The sequence below is a fragment of the Lissotriton helveticus genome, chromosome 3_1, assembly GCF_964261635.1.
Source record: "Lissotriton helveticus chromosome 3_1, aLisHel1.1, whole genome shotgun sequence".
In the NCBI taxonomy this organism is placed as follows: Eukaryota; Metazoa; Chordata; class Amphibia; order Caudata; family Salamandridae; genus Lissotriton; species Lissotriton helveticus.
In genome coordinates, this window is record NC_136061.1 from 140,358,557 (window position 1) to 140,380,373 (window position 21,817).

A 21,817-nucleotide genomic window follows, 5' to 3' on the forward strand; every position below is an offset into this window, starting at 1 on the left:
TGCCCTTACATCCTCCTCCCCCCCCAAACCCCCCCCCTTCCTTATGTTTCAGCATGGGTGTATTCCTGTTTCTGGGTTATCCCTTGTTTGTGAGTCAGTCATGAGCCTTGTCCCCTTATCATAAAATGGACCTCATTGATCCTGATCTTGGGCCGTTATTGCCGCTTCTCCCTTTTTTAGCATTGTTTAATTATGTTTGCTTGCCTGCCAACTGGCCTTGTGTCGCTTATTTTGATTTCTTTGATCGTCTTTGACTTGTGGCCGGCCGGATTGGTTGTAGGCCCGAACATGTTTATCCTAATGATGCAAATAAAGGTCTTCAAAAAAACTAAAAAAAAAAAAAAAAAAAAGTAGTACGTACTGGGCTGGGTAACCTGATAAAAGAACCCCATTCAGAGCCGGAGTGGCCGTAGTGGGCACCGGGCATTTCCCCGGTGGGCCGAAAGGGTGGATGCTGTTTTTGTTGCTGGGGCCAGTTTTGCAGCTGTGCTACAAAATCGGCCCCTTGTAACAAAAGCGCAGCAGCAGTGTTCCAGCCCTGGCAATTACATTGGATGGCTTCCAAACACCCCCTGGACCCTCCACCCCCCAATCCGGGGCGGTCAGACCTAATTGCCAGGGCTGGTTTGCTATCCCAGTCTGGCCCTACCCCCTTCCCTGTATTTGCATCCTCAATCTGCCTGCATTAAAGGTACAGTGGCCACGATGTCAAAATCAGTGGCACAATGTGAATGTACATCAGGAGTGCATTCAGTGCTCTGTGGGACCAATGCCTGCCCATCCCAAAGTCTGCAGTCTGCACATAGTGTAGGCTGTTAACTTTTAACAGTTTACATTTTGTGAATATTTACAGCCTGCCCATGGCTGATGATAAGCATTCCATAATTTGCAGCTGGAAAACACATTTAGTAAGCATCTGTGCAGTCTGTTGCAAATTGCAGGTGTGAAGGAATGCCTTTGGCTATCCCTTTCACTACCAAGGCATAAGGGATTTCAAATGCACAACTATGCATTAAGCATTCAGATTTTGCATTTACTAACCCTGTTGCACAGGCTTTGCAAATTCAAAGTTTTTTGTGAACCATGCACCATCATTCTTAAATGTTCCCAGATGAGTAGGGAAACAGAACTGCAAGAGAAGGGTGTACTCTTCTCAAACTACTGAAAAATCTGCCGTTAGTCAAAAATTAACCTTGGGGTATTTAAAATGTTTCCCAAGAGTGTGTTAAAACAAATGCCTTGCACTAACTAATAACTACATTTAAAAAGGCACATTGAGTCACTGTGTATACTTGACTACAGTGGTAATTGTACTCTTACAGTATGTATTCCTGGTACTGTATGTACATCTAGAATAGTTTTTACCCTGTGCTTTAAATGGGATAAAATAAGCGCAAGTGATGAAGCAAAGCTTCGCATATTTTGCGGCTTGCCGAAGTCAAGAACCTCGTTTATGTATAACAAGGTAATCAATGTACGTCTTACTAACATTTATATTAAGTTTGAGTAAAGTTTATGACGCTTGCCTATGTGTATTCCTAATTATTTTAATCCGTGTTTATAAAATGGCTGCCGCTTGTATTTTAGTTACTGCGCATGCGTCAGCCACACTCACGTGTCCTGACGCGTCTGCAGAAGTGGAGGGAAATTTATGCGCATGCGTAATTCATAGCTGTGCTTATCATGTGGTACTGCTCGTGCCACTGCTCTTGTACCCGTATCAATGTAGCTAACATTTAAAACGCATACGTTTATTTCTTGATGATGAGTTAAAAGTACAAACCCTGTGATGTGTTTTCATAATGACATTATTATGTATTAATTTGTTTTCGCTTACTTTTCATGTACCGCGGGGAATGGGGTTCTGTTTGTACCGAGAACCATCTTGGAGGTCCCTTCTGCGCCTGCGCGACTTGCCGAGGCACAGCAGACCTTGACTGATGGAACACAGCCAGTTGGCAGTGATGAGCAAGATGCTCCTGAGAAACGACCTGAAAACTCGGCTGAACCAATCACATGTTCTCGCAGTGCAACATTGTTAAAATTGCCATTGTATTTCTGCACAATTTCTCATGGGAACCCCAATCTAGTTAGGCGGTACCCTACTATGCAAATGTAGGCTTGAATTACTATGTTGTGATTGGTGTGTTACCCAAATCCTACCTTAGGACCAATCGAAATTGAGGGATTCTGACACTTTGCAACATTGGGGGGTGGTACACTGTCCCCAAACTGTATATCTACCCTGGGTTCACCTAGGGAGCCGTCCGACTTGTCTGGTTTAGCTGACCTGTCACTGACCCATCGTACTCAATAGGTGATTGAAGATACAGAGCGCTGCGGAGCACTCTGTCCGAATTTGACCATAGACTAAGGTTCTACTGAACCTTAAAGTGCTGGCGAAGCACTTTGCTGGGAGTTCGCTGACCCAATCGGGGTCTTGATCGATAACTGCAGAGCGGGTGGAGCGCAGGCGTTGCTTCCAAACTGTGGATTCCGGTCCTGTCCTGAGCGGTCCTGTCCTGAGCGGTCCTGTCCTGAGGGTTTGCTGTCCTGTCCTGAGGGTCCTGTCCTGATTCCTATTCCGAGGGTATCCTGTCCTGTCCTGGGTGTCCATTCTGCACCTGCTGTCCTTTGAGGGGTATCCTTCCTTGAGGGTTTCCTGTCTTAACTGACCCGTGGCCAGGGTTTGGTTTCCACACCTTTCTAGGTAAATATTGCTCTGAAACTCCTAAAATCTTGCACCTTCTGAATTTCTAACTTTTGCTATAATAAAGTTCATCATTTGCATATGTTATATTTTCCATGCCTTTCCGCAACTATTGAAAGTCAATTACATATTTTCATAAGTTTGTTCCTATGTCTTCTCACTTGTTAGAGATTATATTTTGCATTGCAGTTTGTAATTTTCTGATATGGTCTAGAACTTCATTATCTAGACTGTTCAAAGGCCCCTTTACTTTAAGTGAAGCGTGTTACTCATTATAGGCCCTCCTATAGTTACCCATACATAGTCTGTCCATGCTTAGATATTACTGAATTGCATAGTATTTTTCTCTTGCATTTTATATCAGTATTTCAATGATTACCCTATCATTATTTTTATATAGCTACATAATTTACATTATCTTGGTCATTGATTGTCTCATTCTTGTATACTTGATGCATGAAGAAAACGAACTTTAGATAAACATTTTAAAACTTCCAGTTGTCCGTGGTCATTTAAACAGTATTTGAATGTTATTGGTTGGGTTTGTGTTTTGCTGCCTTTTCTTTACAGCTAGCTCCCTGATTCATTGTGGTCATTAGGTACCCGCATCGGTGGATGGTAAGTCGGGTGCACTGGAAATTAATAGTAGGAAACACACACTCCAATTGGTAGAGCTCGTGAAGTCACCTGATCGATGTATATGGTGATTTGAAAGTATATGGGCCCTGAAGCCGGAAAACGGCGAAAACTATTGGTCGGGTGGCCTCGCGCGCTCTATCAGTTTTACTGGTAGGCAGAGGATGGTTAGGGACTAGTTAAGATTAAGGCAGGGATTAGTTGGACTAGTTGAGTCGGAAGCTGCTAGTATATTGATGCTGCTAGAAGAGCGGCTGTTCTAAGAGACCTGATCATTCTCTTGTGAATACGCTGCTGAAACTCATGAATTTTTGTATTGTTATTATTCTTGTTCTTATATTGTTATATGTACTAATCCATGCATTTGTAAACCGTATTGTTTCGTGTTGTCCGAACTCCCCGGGGAATTGAAAGGGCAAGTGGTGAATAGAATCCATTGTCCTGAGGTCACAGGCTCGAGGAAAGTTAGGTGCAGGTTAGGATAACCGGGAAGCACTAACTAGGGGTTTCTGAATACATGTGTGAATAAATGACAGTAACGGGGCTCATTGGCAAAATTCCCATAGTGGCGTAACCTAGTAAGGGTCACATCGGAAGAGTAGCAGGTTCCTTGGAGCTAGCGTGAAAGCAAAGGGGTCCGCTGGGAAACCTTAAACTCGGAATATATCCCGGAAAGAAGTGGATGAGTTTAGGGGAATAACAGGTTCACCGATGCTAAAGTGAAGGGTAGGCGGAAGAGATCTACTCGCAGCGAGTGAAGAGTAAATGGAAGTAGTTTACTTGCAGTAAAATAATTCTTTCTTTATCTAGACACTTGAGCACTGTGGCGAATGTGTATTTGTTGTAAAATAACCAAGCACTGAGCACTTTAAAAGAAAGAAAGTTTCCGTTACCTTGTGAAGGGAGGGAGTCAGTCACGAAGCGCCTCTGACGTCACTCTGTGCCGCGCTGGGATTGGTAGAAGCAGCGGGCGGGTAGCGGAGCTGGTATTGTAAAGGAGGGGTGAGAGCCAGAGCGTGGGAACTGTCTCACGAAGGGGCCGCGCACCCATTGGCGGAGATTATTCAGAGTCGCGCACCCATTGGTCGCACGGATTTCTGAAGCGCGTTCTGATTGGAGGTAGTTTGTAAACAAAGTTTAGCGTAGAAGTCGTATGTGGCACTCGCAGACTACAGGAACTCGACCTGATCCAAGGCATCTAGGGTTTGAAAGGGATCAGTGGAAAACTAATAGATACGATATTATGTACGGAACAAAGAGAAAATTGTCCCTTGTAAGTAAGGTGAAAAATTATTTAAAAACGGACAAACCAATTAAATCTAGGGAAGGTGTTCTTGTCCCACCACCTAATACTCCTGCCTCATTTATGATGTTTGACCGAGGGTACAATACCTGTGTATGGTTGGAGAATTGGGTGAAGTACACAAAAGATGATGGAGTATTGGCATTTCCATTAGATGGGACTTTCAATGGTAGGATCCTATTTAATTTAAGGACTCGGATGAACGAATTGCATCCCAGACCGAGACTAACGCAGTATGAGGCATTAGAGGAATGGGAAATTGAGGCTTTTGAAAGAGAAAGACCCCGAATGGACAAGGGTTTGACCAAGTGGTACCCCAGGCTGAAACAGGAGTCCAGGGATAAAAGGATGAAACAGTGGAGGCAGAGCATGATTGTTGAGGGTTTGTTTCCCATGATGCCGGCATGTCATAACCCTACAGCGGGTGAGAAAAGTACCGAAAAGTGTAAGCATTGGGGGGCCCCGGGGGAGTCAGATGATGAACTGATAGATGACATCTGTACCAGAAGTCCGCCACCTTATAACGAGGGAACCCGACCTTCCAGTGTAGGAGATGCTCCCCGACGCCACTTCCTCAAGGAAGAAGACAGATTCCTAGGACTGGGAGGGGGTGGTCAAGTATTGCCCTATTCTGAGAAACCCGAGCCTGCGGAAACAAGGGATATATATCCCAAAGTGCCCGCAAGCCAGGAAGAAAAATATTCACGTACGAAAGTTTTGTTTCCCAGACCCTTGTATGAAAGCGAAGAGAAACCATCGAATTCAGGACTGCCTTTTATTCAACCTCCATATGGGGAAGAGCGCAGGTCCTTTAACACTGGAACTTTATTTCCGAAACCAAATTATGGTGGGGGACCAAGTGAAACGCATCCTACTGCCCCGAGTTTTACTCCTCCTTTGACCCCACAGATATTACATGACACGACTTTAAGAAGGATACTAGTGGAAAAGGAGCAAGAAGCTCTAGCTAGACAAAGGACAGAAATAATTCAGAAAATCTCCCAGTTAAATACCAGCCCTGAGGCATTGACTATTCCAGTAACTATTGGACCAGTGGTCCCGTTATACGGAAATGGTCAGGGAAATCCGATTACTCCAGTTATGACCCCAGTCATGGCACCCCCGAGACAGGAACCGATAATCATAGATGATCAGTCCAGTGAGTGCGAGTCTGAAGTTGCGTTCTTGGACTTGCCAAACAAACCGACCGGAAAGGGAATGCAGCAGAGGCATAACCCATTTAATGCGAAAGAGATTAAATTAGAATCCGCAACAGGCACTAGGAATGTCTCTCTGGTAACTCCAGATGAAATTGAGAGTTGGAGTCGTGAATTAGAGAAACAGACTCCGCAAACGAAACCTTTAGACCTCTACAAGCTGAGGGTAGAAATAGAAGAATTAATGGCAGGAAATGTGGGGTTGGATCGATTGAATACCTACTCTGAAGAAGAATTGTCGTTTATATGTAAAAGCTTTACAAGGAACACCAGAGTGCTCCACGAAAAACTGACCGAAACTGCAGTTAGTATGGGGGTAGATATCTCAAAATCCAAGCCCTTACAGAAACCGTACAGAGCAGACTTCTCAGACAAAGATATAGAGCACTTGAATGTGGCAGGAAAAAAGCTGCAGATTAAAGAATTATTGGGAGTACTGCAGAAATGGGGAGATGTGGAAAGATGGAGAAGCAGGTGGGCGAAAAAGAGGGAAGAGGCTCGCTCCCGACAAGTGACTCCTGAATTTGCTTTAAGGGAGGTGGAGAAACCTGAACAGTTATGCCCCATGCGCGAAGTACCTGGAGGGAAATATGTGCATGTCCCCTGGTCTAGACAGGATATTGTGTCCTTTACGAACGACTTTCCAAAATTACGAGAGAAACCAGTAGACTGGTACAGGCAGGTGGAAAGGTTCGTGAAGGTACAGAAATGTCTGTGGAAAGACCTGGATGGGTTTTTCGACATTGTGGTTCCGGTGGATTTATGGACCCAGTGTAAAATAGCCATAGACTGGCCCAGTGAGGAGTACCCAAGAAATAAGGAAACAGGGGAGCCATCAAAGGATGTCATGCGAAAATATGAGCAGGTGATTCAGCATTTGAAAGAAAAGGTGCCCGCAAAGGAAACTGATTGGACAAAAATAGATAGAACAACACAGGAAAGGGACGAGACAGTGCACTCCTTCTATGAGAGGTTATTGCAGGTATTTAAAACATACAGTGGTATTGATAACATCGATTTGAAGGACATGGCGCATTTTATTTACAGGTTTGTAAATGGTTTAAGACCTGAAATTTGTCAGTGGATAAAAGATAATAAAATCTGCTGGCATACAAAGAAAATGGATGAGGTCCTGCGGTACGCTAAGTACTGCGAGGACGAGATGGCAGAAAAGAAAAAGGCCCTTAAGGAAAAAGTGATGTGGGCTCAGGTGAAGCTCGCAGAACAGCAGGAAGAACAATTGAGTAACATGGTTAAAAATGCTGAGAACAAAGGTCCTGGGGGAGGGGGTGGAGGAAAGCCCCGGCCAAAATTTAGCAGGGAAGAGGCTATGAAGAAATTTCCCTGCCATCAGTGCGGCGAAATTGGACACTGGCGAAACGAGTGTCCTCAATTAATAGATGATAATGCAAAAACTCCTGATTTAACTCCACAGACGCAGAAAGAAAAACCAAGAAAGACTCAACCCCAGGTAAAAACAGTTCAGGTGCCTCGAGCACCCAAGCAGGTATACAGGGGAAGGCAAGCAGAGGGTGAGGAGATAGAAGTTTGGGAAAGCGGTGAGAACAGAAATACAGCAACTTCGCAGTATCTGCTAAATGATACCTTCCTTTGTAATGATCAGGACTGACGGGGCCTGAGAGGGGAGGACGAGGAGTGCGTACTTGGCGCTTCCTTGCCGGTAGACCAGTCTGGACCATATATTGAAGGAAAGGTTGACGGAAATGATGTCACCTTTCTGTTGGACACTGGCGCTACCCGTTCTACTGTAAGAACAGTGGACGTTCCAAACCTACCCCTCTCGGGAGAAAATATCCAAGTAGTGGGTGTATCTAATCAACTGATTAGTACTCCTGTTACCGAACCAATGGAGATTTCAATTGGAAATTTTAAACAAATGCATAGGTTTGTTGTCTGTGACACCAGTCCAGTGAATCTACTGGGTCGTGATTTGCTGTGCAAAATGAACTGTACCATCTTTTGCACACCAAAAGGGGTTGAAATACAGACCCCGGATGAAGATGGCATTTATAAATTATTGTTACTTAGACCTGACTCAGAAATTAAAAGATTGACCCTGCAGGATTTGCCCCAAGAACTCCAGGAAGCGGTAAAGCCAGAGGTGTGGGATTTCACTGGAAAAGATGTGGGATTAATGAAAGATGTGGACCCCATACAGATAGCCATCAAGGACAATGCAGTATATCCTAACACTAAGCCCTACCGAATGAATGCTGAAGTGAGAGCAGGTGTCACTCTGGAAATACAAAAATTATTAGAAGGAGACATCATACAGGAAGTGATGAGCAGCCCATGCAACTCACCGATTATGGGCATCAAGAAGCCTAGTGGCAAGTATAGGGTAGTGCAAGACCTGAGAAAGGTAAACAAAATTGTAGTTCCTTGCTGCCCTATTGTCCCGAACCCTGCAGTGATTCTGTACCAGATTCCTTGGGATGCTGAGTGGTTCACTGTGATTGATTTGTGTCATGCATTCTTTTCGATACCCCTGCACCCCGACAGCAAATTTCTTTTCTCATTTGCCTTCGAAGGTCACGTGTATTGCTGGAACAGGGTCCCTCAGGGGTATACAGAGAGCCCTTCTATCTTTAATCAGATCTTGAAGAAATGTCTAGAGACTTTGACCTTACCTGGGAACTCTGTCTTAGTGCAGTACATAGACGACCTTCTACTGGCGTCTAAAAGTCATAGGGACTGTGTAGTTGACACCATTGCCCTCCTGAATCATCTGTGTGAGAAAGGGCATAAAGTGGCCCCTGACAAACTACAGTTCTGTGCAAAATCAGTGAAATATCTAGGACACCAGATAGAAAAGGGTGTCAGAAAAGTCACATCAGAAAGAGTGAGAATAATACAAAAGATGCAGTTGCCCCGTACTCAAAAAGACGTCAGAATGTTCCTGGGAGTACTAGGATACTGCAGGCAGTGAATTCTGGGATTTGCAGTCTTAGCCAGGCCTTTGATAAAAATGACCACGAGAGGAATGCCAGACATTGTAGAATGGGACGATGAAAGCCTAATGGCTTTCACAAGACTGAAAAACTGTCTGTGTACAGCCCCTGCGCTGGGAATGCCAGATTATTCCAAAGAGTTTGCCCTATTCTGTGACACTCGCGATAATTGCGCATTGTCAGTCCTGACTCAAGAACATGGCACGACCAGAAGGCCTGTGGCCTATTTCTCTGCCACCTTGGACCCAGTAGCTGCTGGGTTGCCAGGCTGTCTGAAAGCAGTAGCTGCTACCTGTGCAAGTTTGGAACAAAGTGAGTCCATAGTCATGGGACATCCTGTGACTGTGTATGTTTCACATGGAGTGGTAATTCTATTGACCAGAACTAAAACACAGTATCTCACCCCTAGTCGGCTGACTAAATACGAGAGGATTCTTGTGGGTGCAGCAAATGTAAGCATTGTTAGGTGCGGTATTCTGAATCCTGCCACTTTACTCCCCGACTCCCTGGAAATGGAAGGTGGGGATGATGATGAACATGATTGCATTGATCTGACAGAGTTCAGCACAAAACCACGCCCAGACATAAAAGAAACGCCATTGCCTGAGCATGATAAAGAGCTGTTTGTAGATGGTTCCTGTCTAAGACATGAACTAGGAGGCCTGAGTGCTGCTTATGCAGTAGTCTCTTTAACAAAAATTGAAGAAGCAGGTTACCTATATAACATCAAGTCTGCACAAGTAGCCGAATTGATTGCTATGATAAAAGCTTGCAAAATTGGGAAAAATATACGCATAACAGTGTATACTGACAGTCAGTACTGTTATGGAGTTGTGCATGACTTTGGCCAATTGTGGCTACAGAGGGAATTCCTGACTTCCTCAGGTACTCCCATTCGGAATGCAAAGGTGGTGCATGACCTTTTAGAGGCCATCCAGTTACCCAAGGAACTGGCAGTGGTAAAATGCGGTGCTCATAAGAAGAGCATGGACAAAGTATCACTGGGAAACGATTATGCTGACCGAGTGGCCCAATGGTGCGCCAGAGATCGGTAAATCGTAAATCCAAAACGAGGGGGGCCAGGAACCAGCTGCCAACTTCAGGTGTTTGAGGAAGTGCCTACTTGGGATGAAGTGAGAGAGTGGCAGGAGTCGGCTCCTTGGCAAGAAAGAGAGAAATGGAAGGAGGATGGGTGTAGACCGAGACGTGTGGATGGTGTCATCTTGGGCCCAACTGGTATGCCTGTATTACCCCGACACTTGCTTGGCAAAATGGCAAGATTAATACATGAAGGATCACACATTGGTAGGGATGCCATGATTCTGGTATTTCAACAGACTTGGTATAGTAAGAAGTTCAGGAAAGTAGCAGAGTCCCTCTGCCAGAGGTGCCTGTCATGTCAACAGATGAACCCAGGCAAGAGGACAATGGTTGAACTGAGCAAAATTGTGAGATCAGGGGGTCCCTTTGTAAGGATACAGATTGATTTCATCACCATGCCCCGTTGTGAAGGGAAGCGATATGTCCTTGTCATTGTTTGCGTATTTTCAAAATGGGTAGAAGCTTACCCTACTCCCCAAAGTGACGCACTGACAGTAGCGAAGTGTTTACTAAAAGAACTGATACCTAGATTCGGGGTGCCATTCATTATTGAATCAGATAAGGGTGGACATTTCCAGAATGAAATACTGGCTGAACTCTGTAAGGCCTTTGGAATAAGGCAAAAACTTCATTGTGCATACCACCCAGAGGCTTCTGGAATAGTGGAACAAGTAAATGGAACTATCAAAAACAGACTAGCAAAGCTGACAGATGCTACCGGCATGACCTGGGTGAAGGCCCTGCCCCTGGTCCTGATGGGACTGAGAAGTGTTCCTGACCGCAAGACAGGCCTAAGTCCCCATGAAATCATTATGGGAAGAGTGATGAGACAAGCATGGGTGCCAGGAAGCAAACTGTTGAGTATTACTGATGATTTGGTGCTTGAATACTGCAGAAGATTGGGTGACCAAGTGCGTTCTATCTCTCGCCAGATTGGAGACGACGGCATCCTCAATCCAACGACTCCTCTCCACAGCTTGGTTCCAGGAGACTGGGTCAAAATAAAGAAGCACACTCGATCAAACTGTCTGGCACCAAGGTGGGGAAAGAAACGCCAAGTAATCCTGGTAACAACCACTGCAGTGAAGGTCGCAGGTGTTCCCCAGTGGATCCACGCTGGCCACACCCAGAAGGTATTACCAGACAAAGAATTTGCAGAAGAAGGGCAACCAGCAGAGGACTCTGCAGGAGCCAGACCAGAAGTAGCTGACAACGAGCAGCCCAGCACCAGCCAGGCTGCAGGAACAGCAGACGTTGGCCCAGGAGTAGTTGACTACGAACTGCCAAGAATCCAGCCTGCTGAAGAGGTCCAGGAAGCTGAGCCAGGAGTAGCTGATGACGAGCTGCCAAGCATATGGCCAGAAGAATGGATACCGATGATTGATCTGACTGAAGATCCTATCAGAACAAGAGAGCGACTTAGTGAAGGTAGAGAGTGGACTAGTCAGGAAAAGCAAGGCACAGGCGAAGAACCTCAGCCGCCTGAGATTCACATCAAAACTGAGGAAGGAGAAGGTCAGACAGGGACAGAACAGGTGTTCGATACACCTCCACTAACTCCTGATGAGGATAAGGGACAGCTTAGACATAGAGTGATAGTTCGAGCAGAAGAAAATCAAGAGATCGAAGTGCTTGAACAGGATCAGATAGGGTTAGAAGAACGGGTTCAGGAAACAGAAACAGAAACAGAAACAGAGACAATCGAAAGCCAAAAACAAAATATTCCTGAACTAGGCCAGATTAGTAACCAGGCAGAAGAAATTGATGATAGCCCTGGAACTAGCGAGATAAGGGAAGGAGAAGAAGAAAGTGAAGCAGAATTGCCACAAGCTGAAGAGAATAAGAGGATAAGAGAAGAAAGTGAAGTCCAAGTACCAACTAAGAGACTAAAGAAAAGAAACAAACTTGAGCCTAGGTTCATAAAGAGACTAAGGCTAAGGATAAAGACGGTGGAAGAGAAACGTGCAGAAGCAAGGAGAAGTGCACGGATAGCAGAGCAAGAAGAAAACTCTTCCAAAAGAAGGAGTGAACGATTAAAAAGACAAAACAAGAAATACAAGTCTCCTGAATGGACACTCGTTTTGGAAGAACTTGAAGATCTTGATATAACTGACGTAAGCGACGGAGAGCCCGTCCCTGAGTACTCTGCTGAAGAAGAAGACGAACCACCGTGAATTTGCACAAAGTAAGCTAGCTGTGTAAAGACACAAAGAGGGGTCAAGAAACTTCTTCTGAGCCGAAATGTCTGATTCAACTGTGAATGGTAGACCTAGTTGCAGTCGTTTCAAGACGTGCTGCAAGGTGTGTATATGTAGTATAGTAGTACTGATAGTAATTTGGATAGGACTAACAATCTTTATACCCTTCACTGTAAGTAAAGATACTAACATTGTCCCTACTGAAATTTTAAATACCGACAGTAAGGAGTTGACAACACAGAGTGTAGCAAGACATGAGAGAGCACTGAGACAAACAAAACGAGACTTAGAAGCATCAGATGAGGGAGGACTACATTATCATGGAATTAAGAACAGGACACACTTAAATGTTTTTGCAAACTTGTTAATACACTATGTAGAGACTATGGAAATTGAAGATTGCTATGTCTGCATGAAGCTACCTACTTCTGTGGCTGAAGGCGTGACATACCATCACTTGCCATTAACATATGGAATCTCCTGTAGCATTTTAGCTAGTTTATTTTACAAAAGAGGACCGTTACAGTACTATTACTCTAATAATGACGTAATCTTTTCTGAACTTCCTATACGTGGGAACTTGAATCCTGTACATACCAAAAGCGACACCATAAGATATATGGGAGACTACTTCTTGACCATAGGTAACATTGACATAGCAGATGCACACAGAGATAACTTGACTTGTTCTTTGCGTGAACAGGAAAAGATGTTCCTGAACATGGCAGAGAAAAGAAGAATTAAAATACAAAAGAAGGCTAATGACGAAAGTCAGAAAAAGCCAAAGTGGGCAGAGAACATGGAAGGCACCTCAAATGGTGGGGCGGGACCTGCTCTGTTGCTGGATTTTGAAAAGAAAGGCAAGCTATGTCTTCACCGCGAGAAGACTAGCTATTATAATAATGTTTTCATTGGTTCCAGTGAATGCGAACATAATTACAAGGTAATTGGAGGTTGGGGTTTCAAAAATGGGTCAGAGCCTGTGTTTCCTGGAATTTATTATATTTGTGGGGACAAGGCTTATTTCAAATTGCCGGATCACTGGTATGGAAGCTGCTATTTTGGCATTGTTTTCCCGAAAATATACCATGTGAATGGAAAAGCTGGAAGCAATGAAGATACTAATGGCTTAGTGCGTAGTAAAAGAGAAAGTATAGGTGAAATTATGGGTAGTATTTTCAGTGCACTGATACCTGGAGTGGGAGTGGTTCTGAACACTCACAGAATTTGCAAATTGTCTACTATAGTAGATGTGCTGTCTACTGAAACAGCTCATGGATTTCTGCTGGTCAATACCGAAATGGTTGCGATCAGATCAATGGTTTTACAGAATCGACTTGCTCTTGACACCTTATTAGCGAAAGAGGGCGGAGTCTGCCAGATGTTGAAGGCGCAACATTGTTGCACTTATATTCCGGATAAAAGTGTACAGATCAAAAGATATGTGAAAAACATTACTAATTTGACAAAGGAACTCAAACCACTCGAGGTTGATAGTGCCTGGAAGAGACTGGTAGATGGTCTCTCAAATGTAGGTCATTGGCTTGCTAGTGTAGGTAAAAGCTTGTTGTTCAAGATACTGATGCCAATTGGTATTATAGGTCTTATTATATTTCTCATTTTTATCTGTTGTAAATGCCGCAAGCGCACCAAGAAGTACGAGGTAAATGCAAGAGGGTTGAAACGGAGTGTGGATGAGATTGAGTTGGAGGAAGTGAATGATCAGATATACAAAAAGGTGAAGACTTCTCACCCTACTAAAACTGAGAGAGAAAAGTTAGAAAGATTGCTGGAAGAGATAGAGTTATATAAAGTGTGAAAGAAAGTTGGCATCTGGTTCCATTTTTGTGATGATAGTAAATATCATCAAAGAGGGGATTGATGAAGCAAAGCTTCGCATATTTTGCGGCTTGCCGAAGTCAAGAACCTCGTTTATGTATAACAAGGTAATCAATGTACGTCTTACTAACATTTATATTAAGTTTGAGTAAAGTTTATGACGCTTGCCTATGTGTATTCCTAATTATTTTAATCCGTGTTTATAAAATGGCTGCCGCTTGTATTTTAGTTACTGCGCATGCGTCAGCCACACTCACGTGTCCTGACGCGTCTGCAGAAGTGGAGGGAAATTTATGCGCATGCGTAATTCATAGCTGTGCTTATCATGTGGTACTGCTCGTGCCACTGCTCTTGTACCCGTATCAATGTAGCTAACATTTAAAACGCATAAGTTTATTTCTTGATGATGAGTTAAAAGTACAAACCCTGTGATGTGTTTTCATAATGACATTATTATGTATTAATTTGTTTTCGCTTACTTTTCATGTACCGCGGGGAATGGGGTTCTGTTTGTACCGAGAACCATCTTGGAGGTCCCTTCTGCGCCTGCGCGACTTGCCGAGGCACAGCAGACCTTGACTGATGGAACACAGCCAGTTGGCAGTGATGAGCAAGATGCTCCTGAGAAACGACCTGAAAACTCGGCTGAACCAATCACATGTTCTCGCAGTGCAACATTGTTAAAATTGCCATTGTATTTCTGCACAATTTCTCATGGGAACCCCAATCTAGTTAGGCGGTACCCTACTATGCAAATGTAGGCTTGAATTACTATGTTGTGATTGGTGTGTTACCCAAATCCTACCTTAGGACCAATCGAAATTGAGGGATTCTGACACTTTGCAACATTGGGGGGTGGTACACTGTCCCCAAACTGTATATCTACCCTGGGTTCACCTAGGGAGCCGTCCGACTTGTCTGGTTTAGCTGACCTGTCACTGACCCATCGTACTCAATAGGTGATTGAAGATACAGAGCGCTGCGGAGCACTCTGTCCGAATTTGACCATAGACTAAGGTTCTACTGAACCTTAAAGTGCCTGCGAAGCACTTTGCTGGGAGTTCGCTGACCCAATCGGGGTCTTGATCGATAACTGCAGAGCGGGTGGAGCGCAGGCGTTGCTTCCAAACTGTGGATTCCGGTCCTGTCCTGAGCGGTCCTGTCCTGAGCGGTCCTGTCCTGAGGGTTTGCTGTCCTGTCCTGAGGGTCCTGTCCTGATTCCTATTCCGAGGGTATCCTGTCCTGTCCTGGGTGTCCATTCTGCACCTGCTGTCCTTTGAGGGGTATCCTTCCTTGAGGGTTTCCTGTCTTAACTGACCCGTGGCCAGGGTTTGGTTTCCACACCTTTCTAGGTAAATATTGCTCTGAAACTCCTAAAATCTTGCACCTTCTGAATTTCTAACTTTTGCTATAATAAAGTTCATAATTTGCATATGTTATATTTTCCATGCCTTTCCGCAACTATTGAAAGTCAATTACATATTTTCATAAGTTTGTTCCTATGTCTTCTCACTTGTTAGAGATTATATTTTGCATTGCAGTTTGTAATTTTCTGATATGGTCTAGAACTTCATTATCTAGACTGTTCAAAGGCCCCTTTACTTTAAGTGAAGCGTGTTACTCATTATAGGCCCTCCTATAGTTACCCATACATAGTCTGCCCATGCTTAGATATTACTGAATTGCATAGTATTTTTCTCTTGCATTTTATATCAGTATTTCAATGATTACCCTATCATTATTTTTATATAGCTACATAATTTACATTATCTTGGTCATTGATTGTCTCATTCTTGTATACTTGATGCATGAAGAAAACGAACTTTAGATAAACATTTTAAAACTTCCAGTTGTCCGTGGTCATTTAAACAGTATTTGAATGTTATTGGTTGGGTTTGTGTTTTGCTGCCTTTTCTTTACAGCTAGCTCCCTGATTCATTGTGGTCATTAGGTACCCGCATCGGTGGATGGTAAGTCGGGTGCACTGGAAATTAATAGTAGGAAACACACACTCCAATTGGTAGAGCTCGTGAAGTCACCTGATCGATGTATATGGTGATTTGAAAGTATATGGGCCCTGAAGCCGGAAAACGGCGAAAACTATTGGTCGGGTGGCCTCGCGCGCTCTATCACAAGTACTCAATAAAATAGAGGTGCGGCAAATGGGCGGTACTAGGGGAGTGGCTAAGGGCTAGATATGATCATATATAATGACTTTTGTACTAGTTGCAGCACATATTACACACGACAAATGCGTTTATGTCAATAAAACAGATGAACTCATTACACATAATGAAAGCTATGATGGTACTTTCACCGGAATGGTTGCTGCGCACCTTATTGACAGTGCAGGGTCTGTCTAGAGAGCCTGTCCTGTCAATCACAGAGTGACACAAGCCCTTTCAAACTCCTGCAGATTGGGGACCTTCAAATGGGTGCTGCAACTCTGCAAAAGGCGCCGTTCATTACAAGCTCCTCGGAAGCAGAGCAGCATTTGCCCTGCACTGGAGGAGAAACCTAACCTGCGCCTGTTGTGCCGTGGATCAGGGTACAGCTACAGAGAAGTGCCAGTACTGACGGCACAAAAAAAAATCGGAAGTGCCAGTACTCAGTACTGGTGAGTACCAGCCCATTTAAAACACTGCTTTTACCACAAAAGATTAAGTTATCGAAATTAAATAGTCCTTGGCGCTTTCAATCTGGCACAGAATTTGCACCCAAAACCTGGTGTGTCTGGAAACTGCAAAACAAGGTTCTGCTTTGTAAAATGTTCTTGCAACAGGAATCATAGCAACTAAATGAACATATGCAAAGTCCTTAAACATTTTATCAAGTACAATTTTTTCATAACTATGTCTTAAAATGAAATAACAATACTTAATTTCCACCAAATCAGCTTTAAATAGACAACAACTTGAGCTTCAGATGTGTTCTATACACACATAGCCGTCTGCGTATTACAAGAGCTTTATAGCCCGTAGCACTTGAAATTCAGCAGATGGGATATCCTTATTCGTCATGGTTTGATGGAGTATCTTGTCTGCTAAACCCTAAATAAGGTCCTATGTTTTTACACCATTAAAAAAATGTATCGTAGAGTATAAACAATAACTACGGAAAACTGATGGTGTGTGTGCGCGCTGATGGCTGTGGTGTAGATGATGATGGCTGGGTGTACATGATGATGGCTGTGGTGTGCGCCATTAAGGCTGTAGTATACATGATATGGCTGCAGTGTACGCAACGATGGCTGCAGTGTACGCGACAATGGCTGCAGTGTACGCAACGATGGCTGCAGTGTACGCGACAATGGCTGCAGTGTACGTGACGATGGCTGCAGTGTACGCAGTGATGGCTGCAGTGTACGCAACGATGCCTGCAGTGTACGCGACGATGGCTGAGTACGTGACAATGGCTGCAGTGCAACACACCCTCGCATAGGCCTTCTAGAGATACCGTAGCACTTTGCACATTTGGGCTTACCTTCTCTTCTTGATCACTGTCACTGTCACACTGCAAGAAAGAGAAGAGCGAAAATCAACACCTTTCTGCAGAAAATATTCATAATTCACCACAGTCAAAGGAAAATAGTGTACACATAAAACAGAAAAGAAATTCTTTTTGAGATGCCTGATAGCTTATTGAGACAGATCACCATTATCCCTCATCTGCCATCTTGAAGACTCACAGTTTTCAATTTAAATGATAACATTGAAATGGGAAACATGTTACAGTTATAAATCGTTTCGAAAAAATGAACAGTGAGGACCCTGTGTTCAGAATTCTGACATCAGGTCATTCTGGCAAGGCTTCATTAATAGTGTCACTGGTGTTTGATATAAACGTGAACAGAGGATGGGAGTCACATTTCTGGCAAAGTAGTACTTCCATGGAAACAGCTGAGCAACAATAAAAGTCTATTATAAGCATCATTTCAGGAACATTAACAACTACCTGGAGAGGGCTGTCTATTAGCACAAAACTCTATGGCAGTGACACCTTTACTACCACAAAATGGTACAATGTGGGGCTGATTTCTGGTACAATAATTGTCTACTAGAAGCTTGTTACTTCAGAAACATGTCTCTGATTAGGCAGGATGATTATCTCAATAATTCAATGGAGAATGAATCATGACACATTGTGAGGTGATGTGCACAGTGAGCTACAGCAGTCATAATGTGGGTCACTAAGAGGAACTTAAAGAGGTAAATGTCTACTTAAGAGACAACTCTGGGCAGGGGAACTTAGGAGAAGGCCATGAGGCTGGGGAGCTTTATTCCATGTAGACCTTCACAGGAGGCTCCAGACCTGACTGTCCCTCCTGAAGTGGTGCAAATTCATACATTTCTGCATTCAGGGCCAGCCTTAGACTGTGACAGAAACTGTTGTCTCTTTTTACTGGGGTATGTAGAAGTGTTTAATGGGCGCACACAAAGGAGACACCAATTCAAGACCAAGCCTACTGGGATCAAGTGGGGTAACTGAAGGAGGGAGGAAAACAGCAGCCCCTATTCCGACAGAAAGTGGGGCTTTAGTGGAATGAGTGAGTTGTCATAGGAAGAATCATTACTCAGTTCTCTTGTAGCCTTCCATGGTTGCTGACAGAGTTAGAAACATAAGTAATGTCTGACCTTCCAGAAAACCATGAATATTATTGTGAATACAATGGCACACATAGAAATACAGTCAGACAACATTAAAGTGCTTGGAAAGAGCCGGTGTCTTCCTTCTGTACCTCTTAAAAGTACACCAAGTCGTATCTGGAGAGCCATAAAAAATACCTACACAGTGGAAGAAATGCTTGCTGGTGAGCAACATCCTCTTCAAAAAGTACAGGGGGCACAGGCAGAGAGGCACTCCTTTCTGATGGCCTTGCAAACCAAGAGAGCAAGGCAAACTATGGCCCATTAGATGACCAAGGAGACTTTGATGACACAATAATATACACTCCATACACCCTCATTTACCCCTTCCTACCGCTGGTGCGTTAAAATAAGTAAATTAATAAGGGCAAAATAATATAGTTGAAATATGTGTGCAGAAATAACATTCAAGCTTTAATAAAAAAAAAAACACTTTTAAAATGTAGAAAATACATTTATCAGTCATATTTACTGGTACTGGGCCTCAAATGGCAATAGCAGCATTGCTTGGCTAGCATATTCACTAGCTTTCTGAAGCACACATACATTGTTTAATTCATGACCTTTCCATGTTCATGTTTTTAAAAAAATAATATGTTTCATGAATGTTTTCATTTGGAATCTGAAAAATGTTTCTGCTTAGACAAAATAAATAAATAAAAAACACTGTTAACACATGATTAGAAATTGTAGTGTAATGAAGTAATATAAGACAGCCTCACGTAAAAAATACCCCAAAAAAGCATTCAGTGAACTTGACCTTTTGAACTCACTTGTTCTCTTCAATGAATAGGCTTCTGCCTAATATTTTTCTTTGCACTAATACAGATGTTTCGAGTTCTACAGAGATCTTTGTTAGCAAAATGTACCAGTTGATATTTTAGAAGGTTAGACATGTAATTTAGAGTGTCGGAAAATAGTCCTGCATGAGAAAATGTTCTGCAAGAATCTAATTGTCACAATGAAAGTAGCAAACCTAACATTAATGTCTATGGACTATTGTATTTGTGTGAGAAGAAGAGGAGTTATCCTGTTCCAGAGAACACTGGAAGCAGATTGGACGACAGGAGGAAATGCTGCAACATGAACTGCAACTACATTTTTTACTTTTTATAATAAAAATAATAGTAGTGCGTAGAGTAGTTTAACGCCATTTTTCCATTGCCACTTTCCCAGACCCCTGTTTCCATACTTTTGATACCCTGCCTTATTCCATGTTGCTCAGAGACTCTACTGAGTTTCTTGAACCTCTCTTTATGGGAACTTCTGCCTTGAATACATTTTTGATTTATTGAACTGTCTTATATTCGGAATGTCTATGCTTAAATTCTCGCTTTCTTGAACTGGAACTCTTCCTGAGTTCTGACTGTCTGACTGACACCTTTTCTCACCTGATTCTGAGAATAGGGATTCTTTTCCTTATGGAATGTGCTTTAGGCGTTTTATTATGATTTTTGACTAACCATTTTTGATGATCAATTCTGTTCATATTTGATCATGCAGATAATATGAATACAACTTATGACTTTGAATAAAGATGACCTACTAAACTTTGAAAAATAAAACCTTTAAATGAATACTAAACTCTCATTATTGACTGAACTTAAAATATAAATTGTGATTTTAATAATTGTGATGCGCAATTCCTGATCTCTCTAAAACAACGGCAAAGATCTATTGATCTTGAGAAAAAAGAATAATATAGCAGTGATGAGCCCATGTTATGGTAAACCAAATTATTATGTAAACTGATTCCTTCTCCAGCCCTATAAAAACACGTTGTTGGATAAAATCCACTTTTTGTTTTTAAACAGCATGAGTTTTTATCACACAATATGCCATAGGCTCAATAACAGTGGGGAAGATCTACTGGCCCTATGCCCAGTAACTGAAATAATTTGATAATCAGTACAGCATAACTCAACACAGCAATCTAACTACCCAAGTCACATATGCCACTGTGAACCTGGCAGCCTCAAACCCTAGTCACTTCTGAATGCACAGCCTAATTGATGTTAATTCTCCTGTCCTCTTGCTCAACTTATTAGTGATTCTGAGGATCATTCAAGCGCTATAAAATGGTACTTAGATGTGAAACACACTGACCAGAAAGGAACTAAACATTCCAGTCTACCACCAATAAACTTCTCTCCAAAGACCCCAGAATAATTACATATCTACAATCAAGATCTACCTTAGAAACCAGAGACGATAACACTCAGACTAGACTCATGCCTGAAAAGGAGAGTTAATGGGGAAAATTCTCTTCTGCTTCTAAACTCTCAGCTCTAAATAAAGGAAGAAATGTGTACAAAGCACTACTTTCTTTGTATCACACTCCAGAATGCTATGAAGAATCCGTATGAGCTTTCCAAATGATCCTTACCAGTCACATATTGCTAAGAATTCTTCATCTGATACTCTTGACAGTGTTGAGCTAGCCAATCATGTTTCTCCCCCAAAAATGAAACAAATCAGGTTGGACACTGGTTATCTTGTACCCTTAAGAGAAACCACACATTTTCCACTGATAAGGAAAGCATCTTCAGCAGCGTGGACCTCTTTTACTCCCATTTTAGGATCTTACTTGATAAATGTATCTTAAAAGCTCTAAACCTCACCCTATTCTTTAGACAAACACATTATATGTGGCCAAAGAGAATGAGGATGCCCTCCAATCTTTGTTACGGGATGTCATAAACTGGCATCCTCTATACATACAGATCCATTACAAAGCTTCCATACCTGCCTAAAATTATATTGTGTGTCTACCAAATTGGGGAAATTCACAGAAGAAAATCAACTACTGGACCTGCACTGTTGTGGGTTTACATCATAATGTGGTGAAGACACTTCCAAGCTGAAGGACACTGGTGACTCCAGCTTGCTAGAACTCCTTAACCTATCTGTGATAATATCCTCTTTCACACTTAATGCAATAGGACAGGCACCAATGGCTCAGTAATGACCTGTCCTACAAAACCCAATGAATTAAAAGTGGAACTCCATAACTGCACCCACCACTGGAGTACCTCAAGAATCATCTATACTAACAACCCTGCCTCTAACCATATAGGAGTGTAATCTGTTCCAAAGTAGGTACTGCATTTCATCTGTATGCAGATGATACACAGCAGCTTCAGAAGATAGATAATACTAATGCTTTTTATACACTAGTTCAATGTTAGCTGACTT

The 21,817-nt window shown here is 42.8% G+C and overlaps 1 protein-coding gene across 2 annotated transcripts in view; it reads right to left on the reverse strand.

Moving 5' to 3' along the window:
* AUTS2 (activator of transcription and developmental regulator AUTS2) overlaps positions 1-21,817 on the reverse strand; it is a 2,056,888-nt gene that overhangs the window by 920,949 nt on the left and 1,114,122 nt on the right. For both annotated transcript variants that reach the window (XM_078679408.1, XM_078679407.1), the window contains exon 4: positions 17,460-17,489. The gene's annotated coding sequence lies outside the window, so the exon portion shown is untranslated. The remainder of the gene's footprint in view (positions 1-17,459; positions 17,490-21,817) is intronic.